Source organism: Hermetia illucens, chromosome 1 (genome assembly GCF_905115235.1).
Source record: "Hermetia illucens chromosome 1, iHerIll2.2.curated.20191125, whole genome shotgun sequence".
Classification (NCBI taxonomy): Eukaryota; Metazoa; Arthropoda; class Insecta; order Diptera; family Stratiomyidae; genus Hermetia; species Hermetia illucens.
In genome coordinates, this window is record NC_051849.1 from 140212174 (window position 1) to 140222324 (window position 10151).

The following is a 10151-nucleotide window of genomic DNA, read 5'->3' on the forward strand; positions in this document are numbered from 1 at the left end:
ATAGTATTCAAAAATTGTATTACTCAAAATAACTGCGAATTAAAAGAAAACAAAATGTCTAGAATAGAAAAGATAGATGAAAGTACAATTCTATGTAAGAATATGAAAAATCAAAAAATCATTAACCATTGTGATGACAGAAATATCTCAATGAATGGAAATTATTTAATAACCATTAACAATTGTACGATTCAAATTATAAACGAAACTTTCAGTAACAGCAATATTAAATTCATTGACAGATTCTTTTACGTAGACCAAGCAAAATATAATGTAACTAAAAATATAAAATTTGGAAACATTACTTTAAAAAACATAGAAAATCTGAAAAAAATTGAAATACTTAAATTTCACAAAGACGTAAATTCTATCATTCTACCAATTATAATTACGATGTTGATAATAATTATTATTGCTATACTTGCATTATTTTATGAAAATAATAAGAATCGAAAATTGATAATTTTGGAAAAAAATGAAAAAAACGATATTTCAAATGATATTAGAATTCAGGAGAATTCTTCTTCTAAGGAGGGGGAAGTTATGTATAACCAGACATCCGGTTCCATTAATTCACACGAAATCAAAATTCTCTTAGATCAAGTAAAACTGCACATGCCGGAAATGCAATCGTAAGCAAAATAAGCAGGTGTAAAGTGCAGACGCTAACATCAGCACTTTACACGAATAAATACGTCTGATTATACATAGCAAGGTGTAGTCCGATTAACTCTCTAAGACCGTCATTATGTCCGACGGGACATCTGTATTTTAAAAATTAATAACGTTTTGTAAATAAAGTAGAAACTACATTATTTCAGTGAAACGCGGAGTTTTCTTTATTTTTTTTTTTATCCGTTCGGCTACCCACCAACAAAACTCGCGCGGGATGGACGGGGAAAGATTAGCTCTGAGCTGATTCCGGCATTTACACGACGGCATGGTTGCTCTGCGGCCTCAACCTAAACGTTCACCCCCTGCCGTATCAAACCATCTATAGAACCGACACTCTCTGGAAGACGGTTAGAGCAAAAACAACATACTTCGTTTCATAATTATCAATAATACAATATCATAGCCACAACTGTTGACAGGAAGAGCCGCAGCTAAATTATAATGTGCAATATTTCAATGCAACGTATTATTGAATAATAACTGGTGTTTGCCCCGTAATTTTTTTTTTCATTCTTCTATTAATTTCATTTAATCGTTTTGAGTATATTATGTCTCCTTAATCTATTCTACAACAATATTTTAAAATTATTTAAAATAATAAATAAACATTTACTTGAAGGTTTACTAAGGTTAAGTTGAAGTTTTCTTACCGAACATTTGGAATGAGTTAGAATAGAATGTAATAAAGTGTAATAACACGGGAAAACAGTGATAAATGACCTTATGTATGGACAGTATGTAATTAAAACGTTCAGCGCGTGTGGGATTCGCACCCACTAAAGACCACCTCCGGTCTCTCCAGCCCAGCTCTTAGGGACTCGTCCTTCTTCTCCTTTCGGCTTTCCTCCTTCTTTGCACCTTCAGCAACTCCTCCTGTATTTTTACGATTGCGGAGCAAACCGTAAGCCAGTTCTCCTCGGACCTCAGCATCTCCGCAGCTAAATTCTTCAGCACGCTCCTGCCCAGCACTCGGTTTAGGCTCCCCCTCTCCATTACAAATCTTGGGCAGTGAAATATCACATGCCCTGGATCCTCCGGTATGCCAATTCGGGGAATCATCCAACCCAAAGCGGTGCAGATACTGTCTGTAGCAACCACCGTGTCCCACGAAGAACTAGATAATGTGGTAGTTTCCGCTCAAGCCATACCCTAACGTTCGGAATGAGCGTGCGTGTCCACCGACCCTTCGTAGACTCGTCCCATCTGCGTTGCCAGAAATCATGCGACTCTGACCTTGCCGCATTTCTGCGATCTGTGTGCCCCTCCATACGTTTTGCACGGTGTAGACCATTAATTTCTTTTGCCAGAATGTCGACAGGGAACATGTCTGCCACCACCAATAATGCCTCATCTGATGTAGTTCTAAAAGCGCTGCAGCCCTCAAAGCAATCAACCGATAAAACGAGTTCACCTGTTTCTGCCTCTGAGAGTTTGCAAGCGCCGCTGGCCACACAGGTGACGAGTAAAGAGAAAGCATCACTCCGGCTAGAAGTAACCTGCGACAGTGTTTCGACCCACCAATATTCGGCAACATTTTTGCAAGTGCCGCGGTAGCACTGGCTGCCTTTTGGCATCCATATTCTAGGTGCTCCCTAAAGCTCAAGTTGGTGTCAATTATCACCCCCAGATATTCGACAGACAGCTTTGAAACGATCGTATATCCACCGACTTCCACTTCCATGGTGTTATTTTTCCTGTGGTTCGTTATTAAGAGCGCTTCCGTTTTCGCGTTCACCAAGATCAGTTCTTTCTAGCCGATCTTACTGTTTCTGTCGTGTAGATCTCCGCACCTTCTGGGTGCTTTGCTGTAACAACCACAGCTAGGTCATTAGCAAAGCCGACTAACTACTAGTTACCTCTAGGACGGGGAGAGCAAGCACCTCATTATACATGATATTCCACAACAGGGGACCAAGTACCGATCGCTGTGATATTCTGGCTGTGACAATGCACTATTTGCAGCCCTCATCCGTCCCGTACCAGGGAGTCCTCTCTGAGAAGTAGTTTTCCACGAAATTCGCTAAATACCCGGGGACACCTATATCAGCCAACGCCCCTTTAATTCTACTCCAGTTGGCCGAGTTGAACGCATTTTTGACATCCAGCGCCAACACGGTACAACAGCCGCCAGAAATCAGTGCGCCTTTTGGCTGGTTTACCACCACGCTAATTGCGTCCACCGTAGATTGGGCACGTCGGAAACCAAACTAGCGTTCCGACAAACCATTGCTGGCTTCGACGATGGGCAGGAGTCTGTTGTAAATGACTCCCTCCATCAACATTGTATCCAGCAGGTAGATAGGACGACACGATGCTCGGTTTCCAGGTGGCTTACCAGGTTTCGGAAGCAACACCAACTTTTGCTTTTTCCACTGGGCAGGCAATATTCCTTATTTTAGCCGCGCCTCGAAAGTGTTAGCGAAAAGGTCGGGCCTAGTCTTCACGGCCAGTTTCAAAGCTCGATTGGGGATGCCATCCAAACCTGGAGCCTTGTTGTCACCAATCCTACCACATATTTGCCTTCCCCTATTTTCGTGGTGAGGGAACAGAGTGGTAACAATCTGTTTCAGGAGACGCGGACAAGTCATCTGAGGTGATCTTCGCAGCCTTTTCATTACCACCCTGTAGGCCTCGCCCCAAGAGTTTATGTCGGCATTATCACACAGCTGTTTGAAGCAGTTCTTTTTGCTCCTCCGAATGGTTTCTTTTAGGGTGCCACGCAGTGCTTCTGTGCCTCCTCTAGACCGTCGCCACCAGTCTTTCCCCGGACCCTCTGGTAAAGCCTGCCAGGAAACATGCGGCTTGCAAGTTTGCGATTTTGTTTTTCCACCAGTAGTTGGGTTGCCTACTGGGGAGCAATCGCTTTCTGGGCATAGTAGCATCACATGATCCCGCCACACATCGGGTTATTTGGGTGGCTTTCTTTCTAGCCCAACCATTCAGCGATATCTCGGGTTTGAGCGCCGCGGAAACCGTATCCCCCTCAAAAGCTTTCGCCGCCCAGTCCTCACTGACGTGCCAAGCGACTCTGCTGGCTAAATTGACACTCACGTATGTCAGGTCCACTATAGACTCCAGACCCCTTCCCCGGAAAGTGTACGCGCCGCAACATTCGCCAGTACCACATCTAACTCCTCGAATGCTTCGAGGAGAACACGTCCTCTCGCATTAGTTGTCCGGCTGCCCCACTCAAGAGCCCAAACATTAAAGTCTCCTGCAATTATGGTCGGCCAACGTCCTCTTGCATTCAAAACCAGAGCGGCCAGCATCTGCTCATACACGACAAGTGTAGTGCTGGGTGGAGCATAGCAGCTGTAGATGTGGATGCCTTTCACCTTCGCTCTGATGAAGCCCCCCTTCGGGTGCTCCATTATTTCCTGGAAGGCTTGTTCTCCGTTTTGGACGCGCCTGATGGGAGATTTGGCAATTTCACACATATATATATATATTATTTTTTGGCTCCTATATATATATTTTATTTTTTTTATTATTTTCATTTTGCTCCTATATACGTATATAGTTAAAAAAGCCCACGGACCCTCTTCCCGCCCAACCAGACCGAGGGGCGACCAACCTAAGGACTACAGGACTCTTCGGACTATAGCACAGGTTGCAAGGATAACCACTTTTTGCTTCTCCATGCATAGTCCATCCCTAAGATCGAGCGTTTTCAGCGCTTCATGTAAGTTTTGCGGGACTAATCCCGTCGCTGAAATTACTACTGGGACTACTTCGATCTTGTGTAGTCTCCAAGTCTGCTTCATATCGTCTGCCAAGGGGCCGTAGCTCCGGATTTTTTCGTGCTGTTTTTCAACTGTGTTCCGGTCCAACGGTACGGCTACATCGATTATGAAGCACGCTCGTTCTTCCCTCAGAAGCAGAACTAGATCGGGTCTGTTATGATTAACACTGTGGTCGGTGGCAATAGTGTGATCCCACAGTAGTTTGACTCGATCATTTTCCAAAATTCGCTGCGGAGTATACTTATAGTAAGGATGGTAGGTTGCCACTAAGTTATACTTCAACGCAAGGTTTTGATGGAGAATCTTGCAGGCGGAGTTATGACGATTGGTGTACTCGGTACTGTTCAACATCCTGCACGCAGATGTTATGTGCTGGATGGTCTCCTCTTCACAGTTGCATAACCTACAACTGGAGTTGGTGATTGAGGAATCGTGAAGAATGTACCGTTTATCATTTTTTGTTGGGAGCGAAGCATCCTGAATTGAAGTTAGGAATGCTTCGGTCTCATAGAAAAGTACACCATTAGTCAACTATTTGTTGGAGGCTTCGATGTCAATGCCTAACAACAACACATTTTTTACATGACCTCCGTGAACGGGTTTCTCTTTCCACATGTCGATTTTCTGTTGGACTGAAGTAACATTCGACATGGGATCCCATTCTCTGCTTCTCAAGTTCAAAGGAGATAATTTATTATCTGCCATGACGGTAGCCTGATGTATTTGGCTAGAGGATTGTCTCTCATAGAAAAACCCACGAAGAGAATGCACTTGATTGTAGTGCAACGTTTTTGAATCAAGTACCCCCCTTCTTCCCTCATGACGTGGGATAGTGATCCTAAATTTTCCGGCAGCTCTATTGTGCATGTTGTTGTTTGCAAGAACCCTTACCCGTTTTTTGACAGATTCTAAATCAGTATTACTCCACTGTATCACACCGAAAGTGTATAGAAGGACGGGAACGGCGAAGGTGTTGATTGCCATGATTTTATTTTTCCCGTACAGCTCAGTTTTAAGGACAAGATCCAGACGCCGTTCAAATTCCCCCAGCAATTTAGATCTCATAATTGCCACAGCCAGCGTTGTTGCTTGCAATATACCGAGGTATTTGTAGACATCATCCGAATCCATACACTCAATTCGGATGTTGTTTTGGCTGTATCCTTCGTTATCGGTGTGTTTCCCCCGAATAATTATTTTTATGCGACATTTCACCAAACTCAACTGCATGCCGATAGGGATACCGCAGCAGGGATGCTGAGCTGTATGGTGATGTCCAGCAAGGAGCGAAATTGGTTCTCGTCTTTGGCATACAATTTGATATCGTCAATGGACATTAAATGGCTTAATGTACATTTCGACAATATGCCATGCTTGACTTGGAACCCGTATTTGCTTTCATGCAAAAGATAGGATAGTGTATTCAAAGCCAAACAAAACCACAGTGGGCTTAGAGAGTCGCCTTGGAAAATGCCACGCCTGATTGGTATCTCTCCTGATGTTTGTGAGGATACCGATAGCTTCGTGCTCCAATTCTTCATTACTGTTCTCAGACATTCGGGTTGATTTTATACAAGCGTAACACTTGTACAAGGTGCGGCAGCATAACTTTCTTTTTTCAAAACTCAATAAAAACTATTGTATGCATCGGAAAATATTTATTTATTTTTTATAATGTAGGTACATGTCTAAAGTTTTTATTTACATTGTTTTGAAGATCAAATCTGTTAGGTGACGTCCCCCATTCTCCATACATTGCGTAAACCGATTTCTGGCGTTTGTCATGACTCTTGTTAGCATAGCAGGTGGTCTTCTTGGATGTTGGTCTTCAAATCTTGTAGGGTTCTTGGACGGTTCACATAAACACGGCATTTCAAAAAACCTCATAGAAAAAAATCACAAGGGGACAGATCGGGAAAGCGTGCCGGCCATTCCAAATCGCCTCTAATTGAGATAAGGCTCTCTGGAAAGTGTTCCCTCAAAACAGCCATCGATGCTCTTGAAGTGTGTGCTGTTGCACCGTCTTGTTGGAACCAAGTGTCCCCCAAATCCAAATTTTCTAGCCGTGGGAAAAAAAATTCTGTAGCATGTTTGCATACCGGTCCGAATTCACTGTCACTGTAACCTCATTTTCCTCAAAAAACCAGGGACCAATAATTCCAGCTGAGGAAATTGCATACCACATTGTGACTTTGGGTGAATGCAAAGGCTTTTGATGCAATTCTCGAGGGTTGGTGTCAGCCCAGTAGCGCATGTTTTGTTTGTTAACTGACCCACACAAATGAAAATGGGCTTCATCGCTAAAAAAACAATAGCACCCTCGGGAACGACATCAAGAAGAAGCTCACACGCGTTCATCCGAGAATTGAAGTCACGTTCTGAAAGTTCCTGCACTATCGCCATCTTATAGGGATGAAAATGAAGATCATCACGAAGAATTCTTCTCACAGAACGATCGGATAGTCCAAGGGCAGATGCGTGTTTGCGCGCAGAACGCCGTGGCGATCGCAACATTGAAGCTCTCACTGCTTCCTTTTGTCGCACTTGTAGTTTGTCTGAATGTAGTGACCCATGTAACAATTGATTTGTGGTCTGGGACGGGAGCCAACGGGGCTAAATTAAAGCGATTCCGAAATGCACGCTGTGTTGCAATAACCGAACATCCGCTTGAAAAGTAAACCTCAACGGCAAAGGCACGCTCCTCACTATTCCAACGCATGATGGCGACTGAACCGTGTCGGGACAAAACTTTACAGTATCCCCTCTTGAACGAGACCACTAGCGCTCCGCTATGACATCAACTAACTGAGTGGCGCGCATTTTAAAAAAGGAAGTTACGCTGCCGCACCCTGTAGAAACCACGAATGTGATATGGAGTCAAAGGCTGATTTATAATCGATGTAGGCTATCGAAATATTTCGTTTCTGATGGACAGCCTGCTTTGCAGCGACCGTATCGATTATAAGTTGTTCTTTGCAGCCTCGGGAGCCTTTTGCGCATCCTTTTTGCTCCTCAGCTATTAATTTATGAAAATCAAAATGTTTTGAGATGTTCGCGCACAGAACTGAAGTGAAGACCTTGTAGATGATAGGAAGACAAGTAATTGGTCGATATTTTGAAGGGCAAGAGGCACCCTGTTCCTTGGGGATGAGCGAAGTTATCCCTTTGGTGAAAAATTGTGGAACTAAATCAGGATCGGCAATCATCTGATTAAATTGATTTACCAATATCATGTGAGTGCTTTTGAACCACTTCAGCCAAAAGTTTTGAATCTTGTCAACTCCTGGCGCGTTTCAATTACCTGCCTTGTCAAGGGCTGCTTCTACGTCGACTAGTTACGTCAGGCATGGGCATTTCGGGGAGGGCCTCGCATGAACGCATAAGGTGTGAGAGCCACGCTACTTCTAAATTGCAACGGCTAGATTCGATCCAAACACTTCTCCAGTAGACTTCTGCCTGATCCATATCGAGGTTACTTTCCCTATCTGAGTTGGTGAGATTTTTGTAGAATCCCCGTTGGTTCTGGAAGAACACGGTGTTGTCTGTCCTTCGCTGAAAGCTTTTTTGATACGTACGGATGCGATTGGAGCACACCGCAAATTTCTGCTTCAGCACCTTAAGGATTTTTTCGATTGGCATATCATTGGACAGATGGTAGTTTCCAATGATGTTCGCAACGCATCTGTGCACTCTTGGTGATGGATTTCCAAGGAGTGCTTGCGTCACACGACCAATCTCCTTTCTCAACTTTTCGACTCTTTTGTTGAGTCGAAACACCCAGAACGGTAAAGTCCTTCTGCGCATACCTCTGTTTTTCGCTCTAAGATGTTGATTATGGAGACGAATAACTGTGGCATCTGCAACGTAAATCAGGCTGTGAACCTCTGTAGCAGTAATCTTGCTAGCCAAACGATCAGCCAAAATTCTGTCAACGGCAGCAATGATGTGAGTAAACTTCAGTTTTGGAATCTTTGGTCTAGCGTCTGGGAAAATCTCAGCATACTCTGTGAATGCGACCTGGAATGCGGTCAAAGCCTCAGTATAAATTGGATCGACATCCCCAGTCACTAAGCTCCTCCTGATTACTGGGATCATGGAGTACCCTATAAGTGGGTGTGTGTGTTGCTCCTTTGTTCAGTCCGGTAAGTTGGTGACTCCAGACCGAGCTCAAGTGAAACTTCGTGGAAAATTTGTTGCCTAGTTGGTAGTGCAACTCGCATTTTATCCCCACCTTTGATCAAAATCATACTATTATTAACAAAGTTACAGTAGCTCAAAGTTGACTTTACAGTGTAGATTTACAGCAAGCCAAAGTACTAAATATCAATATCACACTTGAGTGAGTAGTCTGACATGCTAAATACATATACATAACGGGCTACATACAAATGGGATAGTTCTGCATTCAAATATGCTCACAAAAGAAGCAAACAAAACCTTTCATAGCGCCGAGCTTCCGGTTTCCCGACTTGTTTCTATTATTTCTATTTCATTGAGTAATTCTATCAGTGACGTGATTATGATCTTAATAATTTACTTTGAAACATGAACAGATCGGAAAACGTCTTTTATAAATACCTTGATTGATTCGATCCTAGAATCATTTTTATTTTTCTTTGCATCTATTCCCGTCATCGAAGCTTCTTCTCAATTATTTTCGTTTACTAAGAATTACCGGTTGTTGCTCTCATAGAGGACTGATAGCCGCCCGGTTTTATATTCTCCCTGTACAATCGTGTTTCATAAAAGTACCAAAATCCAAAATTTTTAGAATCATAACCGTGTGGTTGGACACGTAGACTATCAGCTTCTAGATTAGCAAGAATTGTTTGTATATTGTCCGATTCAAGTGGAAAGCGATACAACAAATACAAAATCAAAAGTTTATTTCGCAATGGTAGCGATTGGAAGTCAATATCGGTATCAAAGTAATTTTCTGTATTATAGCGACGACATTGACGACGTAGAAATTGAGACGAGACGAGAACATCTGATAGTTACTCGTGGTAATTTCGTTCTCATCTTCAACACATTGCAACCCCTTAGTAGGGAAACTGTTAGTTCTGGTATTAAGCCATAAAAGGGCCGATTCCAAGTCCTCGATGTCCGGAAGATTAAATGATGAACAAAAGTGTGCTATGCAAGGAATCTCTCACCATGATTGAATATCTAGGAGACTAATAAAATCAGAAACCATTTATACATTAAGCTGGAACGGTCACCAACGAGATGGTCCTCCTCACTTCTCATATTTTCGATGTTTGCTCCTTTTACCCTGGTTGGTTGTCTTCAAATTAACTTCTCGTTACAAATTTAAACGGTGATCGGCTTATGTCTAATTTATGAGGTGAAATTACGTTGAACACGCACCAGACGATCTCGCCGCACTAGACCTTGGAGTTTTTTGTTTTCGCGCGAAATTTTAATCTTCGTCACACCACACTTTCAAAATTTCGGTCATGTGTCAACAACACTTTCCAACACCCGATCTTCCTCTGTTCTTCTTTTACCCTTCAACCAAATTCCACAGTCCTGTAACGTGGCAAGGCAGAGCAGGGCAGTCACAACGGTAAATTTCCCTTCCGTCGCCGAAGCTTGAAGACTCAAATTTAAAATTTCAAATTGGAATATCCAAACCTGGAAAGCAGCCACGAAAATTATATCAACGTAACAGGCTGAAAAGGGGGGACCCCTCCGAGGCCCGAGGACAATAACTCGGTGAGATAGCAAGCA